The 27,340-nt window shown below is 42.2% G+C and overlaps 1 protein-coding gene across 13 annotated transcripts in view; it reads left to right on the top strand.

The window, feature by feature from the left end:
- Window positions 1-27,340, top strand: part of ROBO2 (roundabout guidance receptor 2) — a 1,336,704-nt gene that overhangs the window by 496,931 nt on the left and 812,433 nt on the right. The window lies entirely within an intron of this gene.

Genomic DNA, 27,340 nt, shown 5'->3' with positions numbered 1-27,340 from the left:
TTCTGTGGATTATCATGGGACTGGTTGTCATTCAACGCCTATTTTGCCAACTTCAAAACATACAGTATTATCTCTCATATTTCCCAACAATACCTGTCATCCATAAAAATATAGCTGGCAATTCTACATTAACAGGAACACAGGAATTTATATCCTGATTTATTTTGTTGGAAAACATTCAAAGTTATCTGCCTCAATGTGTATTTTTTTCACTGTTGTGGTTTCTCAAATATTATTTTTTTAAAAAAAAAAATGAGCTAATAATAGAAAGTAAGTTATCCACTGCAGAAGAAATAAGTATGAGAAATTTGTTCTCCTTGCTCTTATCAGTTCTTATTAGATGAGTTGCTCTCTCTGTGAAACCTGAGCAGCCTTTCCACAGCATGGCTGTTTTAAGTCATGCATGTTAGTGGTAAACAGCATTTTTATCTTTAACCTGAATTCTTAACAGCACTGAGTCTTGGTGGTGGTGAGGAGGAATGCCTATTTGTTTCAAGGAAAGAACATGTGGAACCAGCTCCTTTACTGCCTCACTTCGTTCCTGAAAAGATTGGGCTTTATTCCAGTAGAATCTGTTAAAAAAGGCATCAACCTGAAAGCCTAAATATCTAAAGTGAATGTTACTCCTGAATCAGTATTCAACCATGAAAAGCTGTTGTTCATTAAGCTAGCAAGTTTTCTCACAAACTTTCTGAAGGAAAGCACAATTCTTATTCATCTTGTTTGTGAACAGTCACTTTGGCTGCAATGTTCTGCTGTGACGAGAGAAGAATAGATAAATACTGGAAAAATCTATAACCCTCATGGACTTCAGCTTGGCATTTTATATATGTGTGTGTGTTCCACTGTGGCAATTTAAAGTAGTAAACTAGGTAAAGCAAGGATAACACATGACATGGAATGTAAAGCTGGCATTTTTGCCCTCCGTGATCCCAGGGTACAATGATCAGAGGGGAGAAGGTGATTCAGTGATTGCCGGGAATCCACTTGTTCCCAAATACTATACTGTTTTTCCTCTGGCCTTACCCACATAATAGTAGTGCAGCAGTACACATCTGCAGTTCTAAACACAGAGCATAATGGGACTTACTTTACAGTTCATATTCATGGCCTGTCCATTTTCATCCTAAATATTTCATTTTATTCACTGATGGTTGAAAATCTGTAATCATTAATCAGTAATGAAAACCTTTCTAGCTTGCCAGTTTGATTTACTTGCAATCTAACAAGGAATCGTTTATTCAAGGAATATTTCTATGAAAATGATAAGGCTACCATGTGATAAAGATGGCTCAATTTGGCCTTATGTCTTCTAAAAATGTGCTGTCACTGTCATGTTATCATATTCATTTTGTCCACAGCAAGCAACACGAGGCACTGAACCTCATAAAGACCAGTACTGCTCATTCAATGGACAAAAAAGTAAACATAATTTATGCCTGTCAAGGGTATGATTAAACTTCAATTCAAACTTGTCCCGACCAGAAAATAAATTGCCTCCACAATCTTGAACAAGGCTTTCGAGACACTTTAAAAAAGAAAAGTGTGAGAGAATTCCTGTCTGCCCAGAGAAGTATGATTTATGAAAGTGTTGATTTTTTGTTAAATAATTAATTGACTGTCCCACCACAATATTATTTATCAAAGATTCTGGCATATAATTAAATTTTCATATAATAGATTGCACCCATGTAGATTCATTAAATATTTAAACATACATGTGACATTGTTCCCATTTTCTTTGGATAACAACATCTTTTCTCTGTTCCTAAGGTCAATAATGATAGGTCCCACCCTTACCATAAAAGCTTTAGTGGCCATTTGGCAGGATCGAGAAAATCATCAAAAGTACCCTCTAAAGGTTAGGTATTTACTACCTTTCAGTAAGTGACTTTGATCTTTTATCAACCAAAGTTTCCCAATCAACTCTTTATAGTCACAGCTAATGAAACTTTTGCCACAGAGCCAGGTACTCCATCAAGCCTTTGTAGGTGCCAAAAAGTCTAGTCAAATGTAAGGAAATTATCAAAATGAGATCAAAGGTTTAGATTTTCATTGCATAGAGGATTTTATTGGACTTTGGATTGTTGCAGCCTTTTAGAATAAAACAAGAGTTTATCACCATTCCAGTGCTTACTATCAGTGATCTCCTTGGAAAAGAACATCAAAATCATAAAAGAAAAGTGAACTATAACAAGTTTTTTTTTTAAAAAAATAACTAAATTGCTTTACACAGAAATCAAGAACAAAGAAGGCCTAATGTACCTACTGGTCATATGTGCTAGAATAATTTGATGATTTATGGTAACAGAATATAGAAGGCTAGTGCTGAGACTTTTCACTATTAAATCAGTGACTATACTGGGAGCTTATAATTAGATTTTTTTAAAGAAAAAATGTACTTTTGCTTCAGGAAATCAATCCACCTAATCTGCAAGAGTGGGGAAAACCTTAGTGATGTGGTTACAGATGTTTGTAATACTGGTTCTATGCATGCACATACATTACAACCCCTTTATCTTCGTGAATATCTGAAACTGTGGATAATAGGGAGCCCTATCTTTGATGAAATTGGGCCTGAAGTGCATCTACACTGTAGAATTTATGCACTTTGGTATCACTTTAATTCCCATGGTTATATGCTATGGAATCCTGGGAGTTTTCATTTGGCACCGGACCTCTCAGGCGGAGAAGGTAAAATACTATGTAAAACTACAATTTCCATGCATTCATAGTATTGATCCATGACAGTGTAGATGCTCTTCAGGTCTATCCAGCTACCAATCTATCTATCATTCCAACTAGTTCAATATTACTTGGTACAACATTGAGGTTTTAATTACCAAAATATTTGAAAACTAAAAGATTTTATTCAGTTAGAAGCTTTAAATGTCTGACAGAAGAAATGTCATGCTGTAGATCAATATACACCAATCACAGTTTGCTGAATGCATTAGTATTCTTAGTATTCAGAAAAAGGACATCAAGGAAGTGGTTTGGAGAAATGATGCTGTAATGAATGCAATTTTCCTGCTTCTTGGCAGGGGGTTGGACTGGATGGCCCATGAGGTCTCTTCCAACTCTATGATTCTATGATATCCTGCACTTGGCAACTGGAACAGTTATACTGCAGTTATGCTGACACAAGGTGAACACTAAGTAGTAGATGTTTTCAACAGAACACAAAAGAGATACCAGGGTTTACGTTTATCTTGACATGTCACATTGCATATCAAAAACACTTTTAAGTTAATTTGCTTCAAATAAGATCCAAATTTTTTAAAAAAATTAAAGGTGAGAATTGTGATGATGATGATGATGACAAATAGAGATATTAAAATTAAATAGTATTGAAGACATTGAGCTGGTTCCACAATGGGATATGTTTAGTGTATTAGATGACTGTGTCACATGTCCTTCTTCATCGTTCTACAATTCCTTCTGAAATAAAATTCATCTGTTAAACTTACTCATGATGCTCTTTCTAACATAGGTACATAAAACTTCCCTCTCAGTATCATTCCTATTCAAGTATCTTAAAAGCATGTACCATCAATATATGAGGAAGGGAGCTTGCCGGCCTCTTGCACTTGGACTTCATATTGTGATATCCTACCTGTGACACTGTAAATTGGGGAGTCTGTCTACACCAGTGGTTTTCAACCTGTGGGTCCCCAGGTGTTTTGGTCTACAACTCCCAGAAATCCCAGCCAGTTTACCAGCTGTTAGGATTTCTGGGAGTTGTAGGCCAAAACATCTGGGGACCCACAGGTTGAGAACCACTGGTTTACAATATTGTGGAGTTCTCCCTAAATAGGAGTTCTCCCTTAATAGGAACACTGAAGGAAAACCTCCAGGGATAGCAAAGCCTTCCTATCCAGGGATAGCAAAGTACTCCAGCTCCATTGTTTGCCACAAATAAGGAGAGAATGTAATTGGAAATGAAGGTGGATGAGAGTTCTCTTTCTCCATGTTCATATAACACTCTTTTCAAATTTTGAATTGAAGCATTGTGTAAGTAAACTCCTGTGTAAAATGTGGGACTTGTGGTGAATCAGAGTAGTTTCTAGGCTTGTTTGATAAAAAAAAAAGGTTTAAAACTCGTTTCAGATGTAGGGGGTGCTGGTGGTTCGATTCTAAAGTCAATTCCAATTTTCACCAAAAAAAATGTTCAAAACTTTTCAAAGCTTCCAAGACTTCCGAATTTTGCAACATTTTGTAGATATCTTGAACAACTTTCTTTTTCATTCGTGTATCTATGAGGGCTGTGCAAAATTCATTTGTGGATCAGAGGTGTTTTATTAAATCTGTACTTATGATATGATTTTAGAAGCTAGAGCAGCGGCCCCACAAAATACAAACAATTCAAAAGACCAATTTTTGATGTTTTCGGAATAAGTTTGTTTGTGTTGGTATGTCTCCATGAGTCAGCTTGTTTTTGAGTGGAAGCAAACTGTCCTGGGAGGTGCAGCCAAACATATTCCATTACATGCTCTCTTCAGCCTATGAGGGCTGAGGAAGAGGGGAAGAGAGGAGCGGAGCCCTGGAATTTCCTCATCTGAGCAACTGGATAATTTGTTGTTAAATCTTTAGCCTGTTTCACTGCATTCTGTTTTGTAACTTGTTTTATATAGCACTGTGGTATTTGAAAAAGTGGCTAAAATATTTTAAATGAAATAAAATGAGTTTGTGAAAGACAGCTAACACGATATCTCTAATTTTGCAGACAAAGTGCCCTAGTATCTCATTAAAATGAGCTTCAGAATACCTGTCTACATATTTACATTTATGTAATATTACAATGTATTACATAGTGATGAATAGACACACATGGCCAAAATGTAATTGTAGAAGCATTTGCTAGAATGTAGAAATTAAGACTTAACTACTGTTCTGTAGGAAAAATCCTCTGCAAGAATGGAAATAGCTGAATTACATGCACAAAATATACAGACCCATCAATTCTTCTGACTGGTTTACAACTTGAGAATCTTAGGGTCAATAACTGGTTCCCTTCAGACATTCCCATGTAGTAATTTACTACACATTTCTCAGCTACCCAACCCTGTCAGTCAGAGAAAATGGCAAAGTAGGTCACTGGCATAACCTTAACCGGCCCACTTGACCTACTTTCAATCTCTGCTGCAACAAAACAGCGCAGCAGCAGCCCAGAACTGGCAACCTGTGAAAAAGGCATACAAATGCTAAGAGGCAAGCTGATCATAGAGCTCATTGTGCTCAATTCTTAAGAAAAAATAGAAAGGTAGTAGTCATTCCTCCTCCCTATTTCTCTGTCTCCTAGCTGTCAGGCACCCAGGCTGCCCTGCCATATACTTTTGTTTCTTTGTCATTTTTCATTTTATTCTTTTTGTTCTGTATAGAAGTAGAAGAGCCAGCTGTAGTTTCTCACTGTCAGTTTCGCAATTCAGTTTCCTTGCTTTGCTGTTTCTCTTGCTCTGTAAGAAAAGTACTGTGGCAGGAAAAATTGGGAAGTGGCTGTAATACTAACATTAGCTGTATTTAATTTATACCTCTTTTTTAAAAAAGCAAGATGCATTTATGCTATCAAATCACTTATGCTACCTAATCAATTCAGATATGGTTTCTATATAATGCAGTCATACAAGTCACATGGCAATGTTTAAGTTAAAAAGGAGGTCTATGACTGCAAATATCTAGAAAGGAGCAAACATTCTTTATGTATTGCTTTTGCACCTAATTGTTTCCTTAACATGCAAATATTGTATAATCTGGGTTGTTGTAGGTTTTTCTGGGCTATATGGCCATGTTCTGGAGTTTTTTAATACTGGTAGCCAGATTTTGTTCAACAAAATCTGATGAACAAAATCTGATGAACAAAATCTGGCTACCAGTATTAAAAAACTCAAAAATTACAACAGCAAAACAACAGAGGGGAAACAAACAGGCACATAAAGTCACTCTCAACAAAAGATTCCACCCAGGCACTTCCAAACCATTGAATGGAAATCAAGGTGATCAGCTGAAACATTCACAGCTAGCCCCAGCAGACAAAAGTCCTTTGACTCACCCGGGTCATTCCACAGATATATAAACCCATTTTTCCTACTTCCAACAGACCTCACTACCTCTGAGGATGCTTGCCATAGATGCAGGCGAAACATCAGGAGAAAAATTGCCTCCAGAACATGGCCATATAGCCCGGAAAAACCTACAACAACCCAGTGATTCTGGCCATGAAAGCCTTCGACAATACATTGTATAATCTGCTTATCATATTTGCAGATAACACCAAATTAGGAGGAGAGCTAGGACCCCAAGGACAGGATGAGAATCTAGAAAGATCATAACAGATTGGAGAATAAGGCCAAAACTAATAAAATAAATTTCAGTGGGGGAAATGTAAGGCAGAAAAAATGAAATTCACAGATATAGGATAGATGACACCTGGCTTGAGAATAGTACAAGTGAAAAGTATTCAGGAGCCATAGTAGACCACAAGCTGAACATGAGTCAATAGTGTAATGTGGCAGCTAAAAAAGTCAATGCAATCCTACAACCTCCTCACACTTACCTATATCAGCATCCTAGGATGCTTTTGCCCTCTCCTCTGGATGAAGCCCTGTGCTGGTCATCACACAATGTTGTGTGACTTCTGGCGAGGTCCCATTCCCAACCAGGGTGGAAGCTTTGTTAGACATTTTCCCCACAACATGGGAGGTTTCCAGTGTTGTGCTGGCTCCAATGGAGACATCACAGATCCTATAAAGAAGTGTGAAGCTTCCCACATGCTGCCCCTCTCTTTTCTTGCCATGCCAAGTGAAACGGGACACTTCACCTGGCCTTTATGATGAGGCCTCTAGGCTGCATCAATAAGAGTTTAGTGTCTAGCTCAAGGTAAGTAACACTACCACTCTATTATGCTTTGGTCAGACAGCAAATGGAATATCTTGTCCAATTCTGAACACCACAATTCAAGAAGGATATTGACAAACTGAAATGTATCCATAGAAGAGTGAAGAAATTTCTGGAAGCCAAGCCCTATGAAGAGTGGATTAGGAAAGAGGGCATGCTTTAATATCAGCCTTTCTCATGTTCTCCTGTTTAACTTACAGAAAGAAAGTTTAAGAGGGAACATGAAAGCCATGTATAAATATTTGAATTTTGAAGTTGGAAAAAGCATATATTCTGCTGCTCCAAAGATTAACAATCTTATGACATGGGGGACCCCCCCCCCCCCCCGTGCCATTTTGCAGCACATGTAGCTAAATGGCAGCTGTGAGGGGCAACTCTGTTGCACTGTGCACTGCTTTGGCATAGTGACACTTTTCCATCACATGCGGGGAGCATCACCCAAACAGGGCAGAAGTTGGGAGCCCCCCTCCAGCACCAACTGCTGCTCTGAGATCAGAGTGAAGAGAGAGGCCATGAAGGCACTTCCATCTTGCCTCCATTGTCATCAGTTGGGAGCCCCCCCTCCCTTCAGCACCAACTGCTGCTCTGAGATCAGAGTGAAGAGAGGGGCCATAATGAACCCAGAAGGTGCTCACCAATGCTTCCTCTTCATCTTGGAAAGAAGTGCCAAGTGGAGTGCCGCAGGGTTCCGTCCTGTTCAACATCTTTATTAATGACTTAGATGAAGGGCTAGAAGGCATGATCATCAAGTTTGCAGACGACACCAAATTGGGAGGGATAGCCAATACTCCAGAGGACAGGAGCAGGATTCAAAACGATCTTGACAGATTAGAGAGATGGGCCAAAACTAACAAAATGAAGTTCAACAATGACAAATGCAAGATACTCCACTTTGGCAGGAAGAACGAAATGCAAAGATACAGAATGGGGGATGCCTGGCTCGAGAGCAGTACGTGTAAAAAAGCTCTTGGCGTCCTCGTGGACAACAAGTTAAACATGAGCCAACAATGTGATGTGGCGGCAAAAAAAGCCAATGGGATTTTGGCCTGCATCAATAGGAGCATAGTGTCTAGATCTAGGGAAGTAATGCTATCCCTCTATTCTGCTTTGGTTAGACCACACCTGGAATATTGTGTCCAATTCTGGGCACCACAATTCAAGAGAGATATTGACAAGCTGGAATGTGTCCAGAGGAGGGCAACTAAAATGATCAAGGGTCTGGAGAACAAGCCCTATGAGGAGCAGCTTAAGGAGCTGGGCATGTTTAGCCTGAAGAGAAGGCTGAGAGGAAATATGATAGCCATGTATAAATATGTGAGAAGAAGCCACAGGGAGGAGGGAGCAAGTTTGTTTTTTGCTTCCTTGGAGACTAGGATGCGGAACAATGGCTTCAAACTACAAGAGAAGAATTCCATCTGAACACGAGGAAGAACTTCCTGACTGTGAGAGCCGTTCAGCAGTGGAACTCTCTGCCCCGGAGTGTGGTGGAGGCTCCTTCTTTGGAAGCTTTTAAACAGAGGCTGGATGGCCATCTGTCAGGGGTGATTTAAATGCAATATTCCTGCTTCTTGGCAGGGGGTTGGACTGGATGGCCCATGAGGTCTCTTCCAACTCTTTGATTCTATGATTCTATGCTTCTATGAAAGGCACTTCCATCTTGCCTCCATTGTCATCAGTTGGGAGCCCCCCCCCCCCCTCCAGCACCAACTGCTTCTCTGAGATCAGAGTGAAGAGAGGGGCCGTGAAGGCACTTCCATATTGCCTCCATAGTCATCAGTTGGGAGCCCCCCCCCCCCCCAGCACCAACTGCTGCTCTGAGATCAGAGTGAAGAGAGGGGCTGTGAAGGCACTTCCATCTTGCCTCCATTGTCATCAGTTGGGAGCCCCCCTCCCCTCCAGCACCAACTGCTGCTCTGAGATTGTAGTGAAGAGAGGGGCCATGAAGGCACTTCCATCTTGCCTCCATTGTCATCAGTTGGGAGCCCCCCTCCTCCAGCACCAACTGCTGCTGCTCTGAAATCAGAGTGAAGAGAGGGGTCATGAAGGCACTTCCATCTTGCCTCCATTGTCATCAGTTGGGGGCCCTCCCCGCTCCAGCACCAACTGCTGCTGCTCTGAAATCAGAGTGAAGAGAGGGGCTGTGAAGGCATTTCCATCTTGCCTCCATTGTCATCAGTTGGGAGCCCCCCTCCTCCAGCACCAACTGCTGCTGCTCTGAAATCAGAGTGAAGAGAGGGGTCATGAAGGCACTTCCATCTTGCCTCCATTGTCATCAGTTGGGAGCCCCCCTCCTCCAGCACGAACTGCTGCTGCTCTGAAATCAGAGTGAAGAGAGGGGTCATGAAGGCACTTCCATCTTGCCTCCATTGTCATCAGTTGGGGGCCCTCCCCGCTCCAGCACCAACTGCTGCTGCTCTGAAATCAGAGTGAAGAGAGGGGCCAAGAAGGCATTTCCATCTTGCCTCCATTGTCATCAGTTGGGAGCCCCCCTCCTCCAGCACCAACTGCTGCTGCTCTGAAATCAGAGTGAAGAGAGGGGTCATGAAGGCACTTCCATCTTGCCTCCATTGTCATCAGTTGGGAGCCCCCCTCCTCCAGCACCAACTGCTGCTGCTCTGAAATCAGAGTGAAGAGAGGGGTCATGAAGGCACTTCCATCTTGCCTCCATTGTCATCAGTTGGGGGCCCTCCCCGCTCCAGCACCAACTGCTGCTGCTCTGAAATCAGAGTGAAGAGAGGGGCCAAGAAGGCGTTTCCATCTTGCCTCCATTGTCATCAGTTGGGAGCCCCCCTCCTCCAGCACCAACTGCTGCTGCTCTGAAATCAGAGTGAAGAGAGGGGTCATGAAGGCACTTCCATCTTGCCTCCATTGTCATCAGTTGGGGGCCCTCCCCGCTCCAGCACCAACTGCTGCTGCTCTGAAATCAGAGTGAAGAGAGGGGCCAAGAAGGCGTTTCCATCTTGCCTCCATTGTCATCAGTTGGGAGCCCCCCTCCTCCAGCACCAACTGCTGCTGCTCTGAAATCAGAGTGAAGAGAGGGGTCATGAAGGCACTTCCATCTTGCCTCCATTGTCATCAGTTGGGGGCCCTCCCCGCTCCAGCACCAACTGCTGCTGCTCTGAAATCAGAGTGAAGAGAGGGGCCAAGAAGGCATTTCCATCTTGCCTCCATTGTCATCAGTTGGGAGCCCCCCTCCTCCTGTAGGGGCAAAAACCAAAAAGATAATCCACAAATCCAAAATCCAAGAGCAGATTGCCCCTTCCCAAGGAGGGCGAGGAAGGACACCACGAAAGTTGAATCTTTAAAACTGCAAAATGCTATTTATTGCGCAGCTGAAGCAATAGTGACAAACATGCATATGGGTATGCAATAAAGGGGTTTGTCCAACCTAAAGTTGGTTACATTGATTATTTATGACTTTCATTAAAACAGTTTGATTGGTACATAGAAATCAATCATCTCATTGGTTCCCAAAGACAAATCATTTCATTAGTCTAAGTTAGCTATGCAGTTTTTCATTAGTTGTTTATGATTTTGATTGACATTATAGCACACGTGGGATCCTAACAATGGCACAGCTATAACATAACTATGGTTCATTGTTCTCTGACCATGACTGTATCTCATCTGTTAGTCTGTTGCAAACATGGCTTCAGAGCGACTGGGAAACTTGGGGGTTCTATCTAGCAAACAGCTAGCTGGTTTTGTCCGGATATGTTGTTACCCTTGAATAGTAACTTCTTCTTTGGAGCACTGATTTCTCAAACAATCAGCATTTTCTGTGAACAAAGGCCTACTGCAGAAATAGGCCAATATGGCAGTAAATCATGACATATGGGTATTGGGAATATATCTGAAAATTACCTTTTTAAAACCACGTCCCCTCCACTCCAGCACCAACTGCTGCTGCTCTGAAATCAGAGTGAAGAGAGGGGTCATGAAGGCACTTCCATCTTGCCTCCATTGTCATCAGTTGGGGGCCCTCCCCGCTCCAGCACCAACTGCTGCTGCTCTGAAATCAGAGTGAAGAGAGGGGCCAAGAAGGCATTTCCATCTTGCCTCCATTGTCATCAGTTGGGAGCCCCCCTCCTCCAGCACCAACTGCTGCTGCTCTGAAATCAGAGTGAAGAGAGGGGTCATGAAGGCACTTCCATCTTGCCTCCATTGTCATCAGTTGGGAGCCCCCCTCCTCCAGCACCAACTGCTGCTGCTCTGAAATCAGAGTGAAGAGAGGGGTCATGAAGGCACTTCCATCTTGCCTCCATTGTCATCAGTTGGGGGCCCTCCCCGCTCCAGCACCAACTGCTGCTGCTCTGAAATCAGAGTGAAGAGAGGGGCCAAGAAGGCATTTCCATCTTGCCTCCATTGTCATCAGTTGGGAGCCCCCCTCCTCCTGTAGGGGCAAAAACCAAAAAGATAATCCACAAATCCAAAATCCAAGAGCAGATTGCCCCTTCCCAAGGAGGGCGAGGAAGGACACCACGAAAGTTGAATCTTTAAAACTGCAAAATGCTATTTATTGCGCAGCTGAAGCAATAGTGACAAACATGCATATGGGTATGCAATAAAGGGGTTTGTCCAACCTAAAGTTGGTTACATTGATTATTTATGACTTTCATTAAAACAGTTTGATTGGTACATAGAAATCAATCATCTCATTGGTTCCCAAAGACAAATCATTTCATTAGTCTAAGTTAGCTATGCAGTTGTTCATTAGTTGTTTATGATTTTGATTGACATTATAGCACACGTGGGATCCTAACAATGGCACAGCTATAACATAACTATGGTTCATTGTTCTCTGACCATGACTGTATCTCATCTGTTAGTCTGTTGCAAACATGGCTTCAGAGCGACTGGGAAACTTGGGGGTTCTATCTAGCAAACAGCTAGCTGGTTTTGTCCGGATATGTTGTTACCCTTGAATAGTAACTTCTTCTTTGGAGCACTGATTTCTCAAACAATCAGCATTTTCTGTGAACAAAGGCCTACTGCAGAAATAGGCCAATATGGCAGTAAATCATGACATATGGGTATTGGGAATATATCTGAAAATTACCTTTTTAAAACCACGTCCCCTCCATTCCACACTTTTTCTCTTTTGCTGAGATGAAATCTTTTCAGCGAAGCAAATCAAGCAGGTTTTACAAAAGCGGAGCAAAGAAGCAGTTAATCTTATTGCTGCACAATGACCCTTTATTTTTGACCAATCATTTGTGTCCACTTGGCATGTTTCTTTTACCCTAAGGATGTATATTCTGTTGTCATCCTAACTGGGTTGACATCCAAGAGTTCTATCTGTTCAGTCTTTTTAGGGGCCAAGGCTGAGGGCAGCGTAACTCTACAAGCACATGTTATCAAAGTGAAGCAACACAAAAATATCAACAGCATCATGATAATTGCAATTTCAGACATAACTAAATCTTTTAACCATTGCAGCCACCCCTGCCAATCTGAGTCTTCAGTGTATGTGAAACTGATTGTGTTGACTATTTGGTGTATCTTGGAAACATTCTCATTTTGCAACGAAATGCATAGACCTCCTTCTCTGAACAGGTGGTCTACTGTCAATCTGTGTTGCATTCGGGTGTCTCGTTTGGAGGGATTCCAATCTTTATTATTATGTAGTTTGCCAGTTTCTCTAGTTGTGCAGAAATGCGCCAGTTAGTGCTATCCCAATCTATGGAAACAAGATTGCACCAATTCTTTGTGATTCTGTCAAGTATGTATTGTCAGTGTTGTATTGTTATGTGTCACTGTGTGCTCCTTTAAACTCTGGCCCATCCATATTGTTTTGTCTCATGCCCCAAGTGGCTGTTGTATATCAAAGAATCTCAATCTCGCAGGAATCAGGGATTTCAGTTGTACATGTGCCATTCCAGACTGGGGCAGTATCTTTCCTTTCTGCCCAACTTCTGCAAATACAATAGTGTCCTGGCCAATCTTGCCAGCGACTTTGTATGCATGTTGCAATGCAATGCGGAATTGTCTGCACATGTCAACATTTGTTTGGTTGTATATGTCTGTGTCCTGTATATCTGACAGGATTACAGTAATGTCACATCTAGGGTATTGTCCCACTTGGACATGGGGCATGATGAGATGTCTTTGTAAGTGATGTTTGGGCTGAGCTAAGTGGTGCACAAAGGTGTACAAAGGGGCAAGGGGGGTGAAGACCTCCCCTTCTTCAAAATGAATTAACTGGGGTCATCTGTATGATCAGTTGTCTGTTGTGTGGTGTTTGGAAAGCGGGCTGATTGTAAGTAACATACCCAACAGACCCGTGCTTCTAATTTTTCTGCAATGGCATTTACCAACTGGTGGAGTGTGTCCTTCTCCCATCCTGCTGTAATGGGGGTGGCATCAGGCTGTCAATGACATCATCTCTGTCTCTTTCCAAAACATAATTCTAAACACTTGGCTGAAATAGCACAAACAAATAAAAGCTTATCAAGCTAGCAATCAAAACTAAACGGTAACAATAACCACTTTAACAATTCAGCAACAGAAATCAATCAATTTAAGAAATGATATAGTCTTCAGTAAAATTTTGATCAAGTCCAGTTCTTGCTGTCAGCGGCCCAAATGTGGCCATGTACATATGTATCAAATCCAGTCCTCATCAGGCCCAAACATGGCCACACACATCTGTATCCAACTTTCATGTCCTTTCAGTCTCTGGCATACAAAAGCAATCTGAGTCAAACTGGGGGTGTGTTCCCCTTCTTGATTGAAGAAATGAGTCTACTAAATTCCAGGTAATGTGAAGAAAGTCTCTAAGTCTCAAAAGTCTCTGTATCCAGCAAAGTCTCTAGTCTCTAAAGTGTAAAGAAAGTCTGTATCCAGGAAAGTCTGTAAAATAAAATCTTCATATCTCACAAGTCTTTTGCTCATCCTACCCAATTGGTGGTAGTTTGGCTCCTGCGTTTTGCACTCCTGATTTGGGTGGGCTTGGTTCCTGTGTTTTGGACTCCCATTAGGCTTTCCAGGCTGGCAGTGGTGCCTTTCAGGTCTCGCTCTACCCAGTTGGTGGTGGTTCGGGTAGGCTTGGCTTTCCAGGCTGGCAGTGGTGCCTTTCGGATATCCAATTTAGGAACAGGGTCTCATCCAATTTTAGGAATGGGGTCCCATACAGGAGCTCAGGAGCTGAAAGGGATAAGCAGAAAGATAGTGAGAGGAAAGGGGGAGGGGGATACTGATTACCCATCTGTTGAAGTCTTTTTGGCCAGTTCTGTCGTCAGCTCCATCAACATCCTTCGCTTCTATATCCATTGGCGGGCCTCTACGATCTCCCACTCCGAAGTCCTCTCGACCAATCTCCATCCTTTTTAAACAATTCTCCACGGTTTTCCCCACGATTCATCTCACGGTTCCTCCATCCATCTGCTGTAGGCAATCCTTTAGCAATGTATACTGGCACTCTCGGTTGCCCATTCCATCTGCGACCTGCTTTTCCAACTTAATCAAAACAGTAAACTGTAAAAATGTCTCTTGAGCTGTTAACTGGCAATGTCTCTCAAATTTGGCAAAAATCTCTGGGGCCTTTTGCTAGGCATTGTCTCTTAAATCTGGCAAAAATCTCTGGGCAAGCTGCCCTATCTACCTGTTGTAATGTCCCGTTCCAGAATTACCTCTTTCAGTAACTTTGTAGAGGAATTTGGGCCAAAGTACCAAAATTTGTAGAGGTACTTTGCCCTATGTTTGAAGAAAAGTTGTGAAGTTAGTCACTTTGAGCTAAGAACTATAACTCATGTCCAACGTTATTGTATCCACATAAAAAATCAATTTTGCTGTCAAAATCAATTATAAGGTTTCTTTTGAACTAAATGTCAAACAAAAAAACAAAAACAATGTAAAGAGTTCTGTCCATCAACCAATGCCTCAATCTTAGATCCTTCTTCAAAAGAAAATGCATTTATAAATTCCACAGCCTCTATTTAGCTGTTGTTCTGGGACAAAATCAGACTCTCTAATCAAAAACTTTCTGGCACAAAACAATTTTAGACACAAATCCTGTGCCTCCTTCCAAGAAAAGTTGCTTGGAAACAAAATAAAACTTTTGTCAGAAACGACTTGAGAAACTGCAAGTCGCTTCTGGTGTGAGAGAATTGGCTGTCTGCAAGGTCGTTGCCCAGGGGACGGCCGGATGATTTGATGTTTTTATCATCCCTGTGGGAGGCCTCCCCCACGTCCCCGCAATGGGGAGCTGGTGTTGACAGAGGGAGCCCATCCGCCTCTCCCCGGACTCGAACCTGCAACCTGTCGGTCTTCAGTCCTGCTGGCACAGGGGCTTAACCCACTGTTCCACCAGGAGGCACCTTGAGGATACCTGCCATAGATGCAGGCAAAACATCAGGAAAGAATGCTTCTGGAGCATGGCCATTCAGCCTGAAAAACTTATAATAACCCAAACTTTAAACTTTGTCCACACACAGATGTAACTTTCCCCTTTCAGCACAAGCCTTAAAATGTCCCAACCTGCAAGGAGTTAATGTCCAACAGCAGTTCATAGAGGAAGGGAGGGCAAAACGAAGCATTTTCCCCTTTGAACCAGAAAGCTACAAGGAGCTCTGGTAAGCATTCATAAATTTGAACACAAAAAATCCAAAACGGTATTAGATACTTTTAAAATGTACCATTCATAACCATTGTTCTCTCTTCTGCCAGAGAATGGCAAGAGAACACCATGTTCTTTTCCAGTTATCTCTCTTCTGGCTCTGTAAAGCAGGAGCCCTCCACATAGCATCCATTTTAAAACGACTCTTAAAAAAACATTTTAAAACTCCAGCACATGACTTTATCCTCTCATGACAGGCAGTTGCCTTAAACATAAGAATTATTTCCATGTTCTTGAGCAAAAATAAAGTTAGAACTTCAGTTTTAAAAATGCACTCTTAAAACACAGTCATCCATTTCATTTGATCCCATCCTGGCTGGTACCAATCTAAGTTCTTATCTCCATAACATACTGTACATTCAGGGCATTGTAAAACATCAGTTTCTAACAGTTTTTAAACAGCCTGCTTTTAAACGTTTTTAACACAGACAATGAGTTTCTATCAGTCTTCAAATTGTCATTTTGATGTGCCCTGGCCTCTTTCAGTGAAAAACTCTTTTGGCCAGTCACAACCCTTGACACAAAAACCCTTGACATCAGGTTTTTGCTCCTTTTTTTTCCCCACACAGTTATTTATACAGCCCATGCGGGCAAATTTTCATGTTTTCAAAAGATACATATTCATAATGCAAGACTCATTTTTTCCCATAGACACAGAACAAATCAGGATTTTTAACCATTTCTGAAAATGTGACATCGCATAATATTCATTCTTCAAATTCACACACACACAGCTGGTTAGTGATTAGTGGTTAGGCTCTTTTACACATTCACACACAAAGAGAGAAATCTCGTGCTCTCACACACGCACGCACACAAACAAGCTTCCCAAGGTCAGCTTCCGCATAAACATAAAAATTCAAAACAATTATTGAAAACATCAAACTTTTAAAGATCACCCATTCTGTCATAATACACATTCTTCTTACATTTTAAGAACACAGCTTTTCAAATTGCAGCATTAGGGGTATGTTGCTAAATATCAAAAAGACACATTTCGAACATAAATTCATTTTCCACAATTAACATTCTATATTTACTTTTCAACTCAACATGTCTGAGTGTCTCTCGTTCCCAGCCTTCATTTCATCAATGGAATATACAGAATCTCAAACTCAGTCCCGTGTCATTTTGGCACACATACAAGGTCAAAATAGCCAAATCACCTGCCAACTTTTCAGGCAGTCTTACTTTTTATATATTTTTTCCATGCCAAAGTTCAGGACACAAAGCTCTCTTTTTACACATCATTGTATTCCACATTCCTATCTTCTCCCAAGCACTTGAACAATGAGTCCCCCCATTTGAAACAACAATAATCCATCTACACAAGACAGTTCTCAGTTTCTCTTTAAAATCTTTTCATTCAGCACTCTTGGAAAACTAAATCAGGTACTCATTTTTTTTACACAGCGGTGCTTGCACAAATCTCAACCCAGTGTTGCAACACATAGATAATCTTTGCTGCCACTCACTCGAGATCACATGTGCACATCACAAATACCTCCAACAACACAAGGTCTCACAGAACCTAGTTTCCAGGGAATTTCACACAATTGACAATTCCCAGGGAGTATCTTGCATAATTTTCTCAAATCGGGAATTGATTCTTATTGGACATTGCTTGATGGAAACTAAAAAGTTTACTCTCATCCCACTCGGCCATGCCGACAAAGTTCCCAAGGGGGAGCGCAGGCTGCTGCATGGTCTGCTGTAGTGGTGGCTCCTGATTCCGTCTATATGGACCTCTCCCTCTGTTAAATCCACTTCCACGGCCTGTTCCCCGATTCATCTGCCCTTCTCCGGCCCTCAACAATGGACAATCTCGTCGCCAGTGCCCTCTCTTCCCACAACGTGCACACCGGTCACGATCCAACTGACTCCCTTGACCCCATCCTCCTCGGTACCATCCTCTATTTCTTCCTCTTCCTGCTCCAACTTGCCTTTTATCTCTCTCATCCAACATTGTAAAAAACATTTTATATTCTTCTTGCTTAGCCTTTTTCTTCTCCTTTCTTTCATCCTCCTTTCTTCCTTTGTAAACTTGAGTGGCAATTTCCACAAGCTGATTTACATTCATCTCTGCAAACCCTGGTTATTTTTGCAGCTTTTTGCGAATATCTGGAGAAGCTTGTGTTACAAATGCAGTATTAACAGTCTGTTGGCTTTCTGGGGATTCTGGGTCATAAGGTGAGTAGGTTCTGTATGCCTCCAAATGTCTCTTTAAATATGCACCCGGGCCTTCAAACTTGCCTTGGGTCACTTCTTGAGTTTTAAGAAGATTTAAAGTTTTGGGGAATCTTTTCTGAGGGCTTTGATAATGACCTGCTGCTGAAGGATCACGTGATCTACGGGAAGCCCTGGCACAGAGGTCTTGGTAAGGTGGTGGGGGTTCCTCATCTTCATAACACTGATGAACCTGTTTGTTTTCTCTGACAGTCAATGTTAGAAATTCTGAGTGGCGTACTTGGTAGTCTTTCAACCATTGGGGAGCAGTAGAGATTGCTATTTGCCACGCAGACACATAGTAAAATTGCGATGGCTGTTTAAGTGTACAATATTTCAAAATTTCTCTGATAGGGGTGATGTGAAATGACCCTGCAGGAGGCCAAGACGGCACTGTCTGAAATCCGGGCCACTCCACAGAACATAGATGTTTTAATTTAGAAGCTGTCAAGCTGTTTGGGGCTGGAACCAACTCTTTAAATTCTTTGAAATGTTCTAGCATACAATGTAAGGGGCTAGGAGTTTTGCTTTGTTGTGATCCCATCCTGACTGGCTGCGTCTGTGGGTGACTTCCTTGGGATTTTGATGGTAAAAGGAAGCCGGTGCTACTGTGCGACAGAGGCCGCTTTTTGGAGCTTGTGGGAGCTGGGAGCTGGGAGCCACTGAAGGCTGGCTGCTGAGCTGTTATAGGAAAGCAGCAAGGAGGCTTGTGTCTCTATGCAGGGGATCTCTTGGAGTACAGAAAAAGGCAAACAACTGTTCCATTTAAGGAAGGGCCCCTAAAAATGCAAGATTCATGTCTTTTATAACATCTCACTGCTTCTGTCACCCTTTGACTCAAGCAAACACAAATACTATTTCTCCCTTTCAAACAGGTGGCTAGAATCCAAAGTTTTTGCATAAAATTCAAATCACACAACACAACATCAAAACAGCTTCTCTCATTCTTTCCTTTCCAGAATCACTGAGGCAAAGCCCTCTCCAGCCTCAGAATGCACACTCAAGATTCAACACAGGACCTTTACAAGTAAATCAGCACCTCAACACAATTTAACAGTTTGTAATAACATTGAAATCAGTACAGATAAATTTGAAATCTCAGCAATTGCAATACATTTCAACACAAAAGTTTAAGACATCAACATTAGTAAAAAAAAAACATCAGCATAGGCTGTTTGTCATTTTTAACTCGACATCACATCAATCTTAAATCCCCCTCACATAAGTGTGGCAAGACAGCCTTGTGTACATGGAAACGCACACACAAGTGGCCATTCACCCCATGTTCTTATAGGATTTTGGCTGGGTTTTGTTTGATGGATTTTTTTTCTTTTTTTCTTTTTTTTTCTCCAGCCAGTACTGAAAGTTAGTTCCTTTGGGAAGTGGAGTCAGAGCATCCGAGTCCACTCTCCCCCACACTCTAGTCCAAAGGATGTTTTTTTACTGCAGCTAATAGAAACTTCCCGCTAACTATACGAGTGTGGTCTCAACAATTCACTTCATCTCATAGCTTCAACAAATTCAATTCATCTCATACTTACCCTTCCCCGAAGCTTTTGCAGTAATTCAACCAGGCTCGGCCCACTCTTGGGCGGCAAGCCAAAAGATGGAGAATCCGGCGGCTGGGCCCAAGCACACACGCAGATGACTCCTTCCCTTCTCTTGCCGCCAAGAGATAAGCACCTGAGCCGGAGGCCCCAAATGCCTCTCTCGGCTAGTGCCTTCCAAAAAGAACGCCCTCAAATATGCAACATCTCGGTAGAACCTCCAGAAAATGTAGGGGCAAAAACCAAAAAGATAATCCACAAATCCAAAATCCAAGAGCAGATTGCCCCTTCCCAAGGAGGGCGAGGAAGGACACCACGAAAGTTGAATCTTTAAAACTGCAAAATGCTATTTATTGCGCAGCTGAAGCAATAGTGACAAACATGCATATGGGTATGCAATAAAGGGGTTTGTCCAACCTAAAGTTGGTTACATTGATTATTTATGACTTTCATTAAAACAGTTTGATTGGTACATAGAAATCAATCATCCCATTGGTTCCCAAAGACAAATCATTTCATTAGTCTAAGTTAGCTATGCAGTTGTTCATTAGTTGTTTATGATTTTGATTGACATTATAGCACACGTGGGATCCTAACAATGGCACAGCTATAACATAACTATGGTTCATTGTTCTCTGACCATGACTGTATCTCATCTGTTAGTCTGTTGCAAACATGGCTTCAGAGCGACTGGGAAACTTGGGGGTTCTATCTAGCAAACAGCTAGCTGGTTTTGTCCGGATATGTTGTTACCCTTGAATAGTAACTTCTTCTTTGGAGCACTGATTTCTCAAACAATCAGCATTTTCTGTGAACAAAGGCCTACTGCAGAAATAGGCCAATATGGCAGTAAATCATGACATATGGGTATTGGGAATATATCTGAAAATTACCTTTTTAAAACCACGTCCCCTCCACTCCAGCACCAACTGCTGCTGCTCTGAAATCAGAGTGAAGAGAGGGGTCATGAAGGCACTTCCATCTTGCCTCCATTGTCATCAGTTGGGGGCCCTCCCCGCTCCAGCACCAACTGCTGCTGCTCTGAAATCAGAGTGAAGAGAGGGGCCAAGAAGGCATTTCCATCTTGCCTCCATTGTCATCAGTTGGGAGCCCCCCTCCTCCAGCACCAACTGCTGCTGCTCTGAAATCAGAGTGAAGAGAGGGGTCATGAAGGCACTTCCATCTTGCCTCCATTGTCATCAGTTGGGGGCCCTCCCCGCTCCAGCACCAACTGCTGCTGCTCTGAAATCAGAGTGAAGAGAGGGGCCAAGAAGGCATTTCCATCTTGCCTCCATTGTCATCAGTTGGGAGCCCCCCTCCTCCAGCACCAACTGCTGCTGCTCTGAAATCAGAGTGAAGAGAGGGGTCATGAAGGCACTTCCATCTTGCCTCCATTGTCATCAGTTGGGAGCCCCCCTCCTCCAGCACCAACTGCTCCTGCTCTGAAATCAGAGTGAAGAGAGGGGTCATGAAGGCACTTCCATCTTGCCTCCATTGTCATCAGTTGGGGGCCCTCCCCGCTCCAGCACCAACTGCTGCTGCTCTGAAATCAGAGTGAAGAGAGGGGCCAAGAAGGCATTTCCATCTTGCCTCCATTGTCATCAGTTGGGAGCCCCCCTCCTCCAGCACCAACTGCTGCTGCTCTGAAATCAGAGTGAAGAGAGGGGTCATGAAGGCACTTCCATCTTGCCTCCATTGTCATCAGTTGGGAGCCCCCCTCCTCCAGCACCAACTGCTGCTGCTCTGAAATCAGAGTGAAGAGAGGGGTCATGAAGGCACTTCCATCTTGCCTCCATTGTCATCAGTTGGGGGCCCTCCCCGCTCCAGCACCAACTGCTGCTGCTCTGAAATCAGAGTGAAGAGAGGGGCCAAGAAGGCGTTTCCATCTTGCCTCCATTGTCATCAGTTGGGAGCCCCCCTCCTCCAGCACCAACTGCTGCTGCTCTGAAATCAGAGTGAAGAGAGGGGTCATGAAGGCACTTCCATCTTGCCTCCATTGTCATCAGTTGGGGGCCCTCCCCGCTCCAGCACCAACTGCTGCTGCTCTGAAATCAGAGTGAAGAGAGGGGCCAAGAAGGCGTTTCCATCTTGCCTCCATTGTCATCAGTTGGGAGCCCCCCTCCTCCAGCACCAACTGCTGCTGCTCTGAAATCAGAGTGAAGAGAGGGGTCATGAAGGCACTTCCATCTTGCCTCCATTGTCATCAGTTGGGGGCCCTCCCCGCTCCAGCACCAACTGCTGCTGCTCTGAAATCAGAGTGAAGAGAGGGGCCAAGAAGGCGTTTCCATCTTGCCTCCATTGTCATCAGTTGGGAGCCCCCCTCCTCCAGCACCAACTGCTGCTGCTCTGAAATCAGAGTGAAGAGAGGGGTCATGAAGGCACTTCCATCTTGCCTCCATTGTCATCAGTTGGGGGCCCTCCCCGCTCCAGCACCAACTGCTGCTGCTCTGAAATCAGAGTGAAGAGAGGGGCTGTGAAGGCATTTCCATCTTGCCTCCATTGTCATCAGTTGGGAGCCCCCCTCCTCCAGCACCAACTGCTGCTGCTCTGAAATCAGAGTGAAGAGAGGGGTCATGAAGGCACTTCCATCTTGCCTCCATTGTCATCAGTTGGGAGCCCCCCTCCTCCAGCACCAACTGCTGCTGCTCTGAAATCAGAGTGAAGAGAGGGGTCATGAAGGCACTTCCATCTTGCCTCCATTGTCATCAGTTGGGGGCCCTCCCCGCTCCAGCACCAACTGCTGCTGCTCTGAAATCAGAGTGAAGAGAGGGGCCAAGAAGGCATTTCCATCTTGCCTCCATTGTCATCAGTTGGGAGCCCCCCTCCTCCAGCACCAACTGCTGCTGCTCTGAAATCAGAGTGAAGAGAGGGGTCATGAAGGCACTTCCATCTTGCCTCCATTGTCATCAGTTGGGAGCCCCCCTCCTCCAGCACCAACTGCTGCTGCTCTGAAATCAGAGTGAAGAGAGGGGTCATGAAGGCACTTCCATCTTGCCTCCATTGTCATCAGTTGGGGGCCCTCCCCGCTCCAGCACCAACTGCTGCTGCTCTGAAATCAGAGTGAAGAGAGGGGCCAAGAAGGCGTTTCCATCTTGCCTCCATTGTCATCAGTTGGGAGCCCCCCTCCTCCAGCACCAACTGCTGCTGCTCTGAAATCAGAGTGAAGAGAGGGGCCAAGAAGGCGTTTCCATCTTGCCTCCATTGTCATCAGTTGGGAGCCCCCCTCCTCCAGCACCAACTGCTGCTGCTCTGAAATCAGAGTGAAGAGAGGGGTCATGAAGGCACTTCCATCTTGCCTCCATTGTCATCAGTTGGGGGCCCTCCCCGCTCCAGCACCAACTGCTGCTGCTCTGAAATCAGAGTGAAGAGAGGGGTCATGAAGGCACTTCCATCTTGCCTCCATTGTCATCAGTTGGGGGCCCTCCCCGCTCCAGCACCAACTGCTGCTGCTCTGAAATCAGAGTGAAGAGAGGGGCCAAGAAGGCATTTCCATCTTGTCTCCTGCATTGTGCTTATAATGTAATACAATATATTGTATATACATATAATATTGATAATGTTATAATGTAATAGAATATACTACTACTACTAATAATAATAATAATAATAATAATAATAAGATATTATAATTATATATTTTATATTACATGTAATATTATTAATAGTATTACAGTATAATGTTATAGTACAATATAGTAATATATGATATTAATATTGTGCTATGGTAATAATATAATATATTGTGTTTGGATTTTACTTGTAAGTCACTCTAAGTCCACTTCGGGGTGAGAAGGGTGGCATATAATGTCGTAAATAAATAAAGAAGTGTGCTGGTGCCATTGGAGCCATCACAACATGGGAAGGCTCCCGTGTTTGAGTGGAAGTGTTTCATTCCAGTTGGGGGCAAGCAACTTAATGTGGTGGCTGGCATGGGACGTCCTGAACGAAGGCTCAAAGCATCCTAGGACACTTGTTTTTGTAAGCATGATGAGGTCATAAGAGATAGAGCAATAGATTCAAAATACAGAAAAAGAGATTCCACCTAAACAGTTGGGAAAACTATAAGAACATTATGACAGTGTAATATGCTGACTCTAAGGCCCCATCTACACTGCCATATAATGCAGATTCATAATGCAGTTTCACTGCATTGAACTGCATTATATGACACGGCACTGACATATAATGCAATTAAACTATATTGTGAAACTGCTTTATGTAAGTGTAGATGGGGCCTGAGTGTGCTGGAGTCTCCTTCTGTGAAGGTTTTTAAGAAGATGCTAGATGGCTATCTGATAGGAGTGTTCTGATTGTATTTTCCTTCATGGCAGGGGTTGGATTGGATAGTCCTGGTGGTATCTTCCAATTCTATGTTCCTGATTTTTATACCAGTCTGTGGCTTTTCTTTTTATGAACTGATTGTACAGTGTGGTATCAGCAGAGGTTTCTTTTTCTCCTTTCAATTGGATCTTGCGTGAGTTTGCCTCAGCCTTGAAGGCTCGTCTTAGTAAAAGGGAAAGGTTTTCCTCTGACATTAACAGTTTGATTCTAACAGTTATGACTTAAACATTGACAAATTTAAGCATTCAAAACTGAAGATCATAATTCTCTGTTGCAATCAAAAACAAAATTGTATCTTTCCTTTTTATTGCCTTTTATGATCTACACATTCCTTGTATATTTTTATACCATTTCTTATACAGAGGGTTTCTCAAGATTCCTTAGAACTGTCTGCATTTAACTCAAAATGTGCAGAAGATAGTTTACCATCTTGGATCTTTCAACAAACCAAATTACCACAAATTCTGGTTTTTCTAACCACAAATCTTCAAACGTATGAATCAGACTGTTGGGATCAAGAAATGAGCTTAGAAACACATTTAACTGGCAACTTCAAAAGCTGCAAATTCCTTTCCTGTCTTTTGGTTTCTAAGCTTAAGGGCAGGCTTCCATCATGGTTTCAAGTTTCATGTTTTGCTACAGCCACAAATGAAAGAAACTGGGCTTTTAAGGATATATTAACAATAATATAAAGACTTCCTGCAATAGTCTGGGGAGCAACCATATGCTACCCATCCCTATCTTGAATTCTTTTTTCATTCATTTTCTCTTCCTTATAAATACAGTATTAAAACATATTGGTTTTCAATACTAGATTGCTTACAGAAGATTTCTCCCCTGGCTTTGAGGATTTGACAAACCCATATAGGAAAGGAGTGCATGCTTCTCTTTAAATTTTGTGCAATTGTTTCCCTGACAGAAAAATGAAAGGAAGTGGAAAGAGCAATTGTCCCTTCATTCTCAGAAAAATATATAGCAAGTCATTAAATAATTTTTGAGATCATGAATAAATAAATTTGTAATATAGACAATGGTAGTGAACAAATTAGACATAAACAACTTTTGTGGGACAACTCAATAGGGTGCTCAAAAGTTATTCATAATCCTCTTGGGGGTGCTGTTTTATTATAAAGGTACACCTTAGCACATGTGCACCCTATCTGCACTGATACTATAATGAAGCTTTAAAATTACTCGAAACTGTGGTGACCACAAAATGCACAGCATTAATGTACACTGCAGCATGCATTTAAGGGTATGTAGTACAGAAAAGTTGGTGTTCAGCCAAATAATGTGCTGCAGTAGATACCAGTGTATCCCAGATCCAGGACGAAATCTGCACCACTAAATGCAGAATACATTTTAGACAGCTGCCCCTGCTTAAGTGCATTATAAAATCCAGAAAAAAAGGCTACCAATAGGCACCCCAAGAGCATGGCTGGGTATCAGAGGGATTAGTGGCTCCTTGGGAGGGACAATTGATTACCTCAATTCCTACCTGTCATTTTCCCTCTTTCACATATATAGCACATGGAATATACATAGAGAAGAGTCTATCCTGATGACATTTTTATTGCTGAGGGTTTTCTGATTATCGAGGATTCAGAATTATTTGTAAAAGGCTTGCTCATGAATAGGAACTTATATCCCCAGAAAGATCACCAATACTAAATGAGTTATATAGCTAGGTTCATAAAAAGACCTGAAAAGGTTTTGGGGTTAGGAGGAGAGAAAGGACGGAATGGTTGTTTACCTGTAACAACGTTTCTTTGGGTGGTCATCTGTGAAATTCGTACCTGTGGTAGTTTCCTGTGCCTGTGCAGTCAGCTCAGAATCCTCTGGAAAGACCTTTAAGTTGTAGGGCTGCAGCCCCACCCCACCCACCTTTCCCGAAATATATATAACCAGTGGGAGGGTCAGTAGCCTCAGTTCCTGTGCAGCAAAGCAGCAGCCGAAAACCAAGGCATGACAAAAATTGGGGAAGATGGGCAGGATGTGTGAATTTCACAGGTGACCACTTGAAGAAACAGAGTTACAGGTAAGCAACTATTTCTTCTTCTTTGTGATATGTGGTAGAGTAACAAGTGACTAACCTGGGATGGTGGGCATCATGCCACTGATGAGAACAGGAAAGCTCTGCTGAAGGCTGCATCCTTCTTGGAAAAAACATCCAACTTGTAGTTGATAATGAAGGTAAGTGGGGTAGACCAAATGGCTGCTTGACAGACGTTGTTCAAGGGAATGCCATTGATGCAGCGACAGCTCTTGTATGTTTAAACTGTGATGGTAGGTCTCTCCCAGCAAGCTTGTATGCTAACTGAATCATTGACACAATCCATGCAGACAGACACTGGGGAGAAATTGAAAGGTCACTGACATCCCTCTAATATTTTAGGAACAGTCTGGCCAACAGTCTGAGGATTCCAAACTGACTGTGCAGGAAACTACCACAGGTGTGATTTTCACAGTGACAATGAAGAAGAATCTAATACTACAAGTCGAAATGTGAGAACTAAAAATCTTTAACAAGTGGCTTTAAGCTGTTGATAACAGGTCAGAGACTAGCAACAGCAATGAGTTGCTTTTGGTCTGAGTACAACATATGCCACACTTCTTATCTTAACACCACCCCAAAAATACCTTCTCAGGAATCCAAAGCCCAACCAGTCCTGATCCTCTACTAAAAATAATAAAACCTTTATTTGTAAACAGCTCTATCTCCCCGAGGGGACTCAGTGCGGTTTCCAGCATAGTAAAGCATTGCTATTACCGACATAAAAACATACAAAAACTCATTATAAAACATATAAACATAGTACTAAACAATTGTATATACAATTGTATAAACAATTGTACATATTTAAAATTTAAAAGCCAGTTCAGTACTAATTACATTAGGTCCTGATGTAATGGATGCTCATTATTTACTTTCCTGTATAATACTTGTGAGAGCTCACAAGACTATGCTCTAGAGTGATTCTAGAACTGGAACTGTAAAAAAATTTGGAGGAAAATTTAAAGTGGTGGTAACTATCTATATATTTATTTATTCTATTGATCAAAGGACCATGGGGAAGTGCCCTGTCAAACCTTGAACCAGTTTTGGGAACAAAGTTAGTTTTTAAATCAGTGCAAACATGAGCATACTTAACTTTTCTTTGCTAATCAGCCAGAAATGCAAAAGTTAATGTGTTCTGTTAAATGGATAGATATTAAATATCCATGCTTTCCAGTTTTAATGTTGGTAGTAAGGAAATGTACTTTTCAATAGAATGAAAGTAATACAGTTGCAAGTTTATTGTAATAACTATGGGCATTTTCAGTGCTTCCCAAGATGCAAGAAGTGATCAGTGAAATTTAGTTTTAAGTAATTAAATTCATTATATCAAGGTTTACACCAATATGCTAATAACTCCATTAATCTTCTTCCTTTATATGCAAATCTCAAGACCAGATGTTGCATCATTTGCAAATATTGCAATTAAAACATTTTATCACTTGCAGTTATGCAAAAGAGCAGCAGACTGGAAAATGGGCAAAATTGCCTGCCTAGGACATTACCATAGCAACACACTGACCTCTATTGAATTAGTTACAAGTGAAGATTTCTCTATTAATTATTATGGTCAGAAATGGATATAATCTGAATCTTTCTTTTACCTTCTTCATAGGGACATTTCCCCATCATCATAAATCTCAGATTCTATGAGTCAAG

The sequence above is a fragment of the Anolis sagrei genome, chromosome 3 (genome assembly GCF_037176765.1).
Source record: "Anolis sagrei isolate rAnoSag1 chromosome 3, rAnoSag1.mat, whole genome shotgun sequence".
In the NCBI taxonomy this organism is placed as follows: domain Eukaryota; kingdom Metazoa; phylum Chordata; class Lepidosauria; order Squamata; family Dactyloidae; genus Anolis; species Anolis sagrei.
The sequence above is the reverse complement of the archived record's forward strand: the minus strand, read 5'-3'. Positions and strand labels throughout refer to the sequence as shown.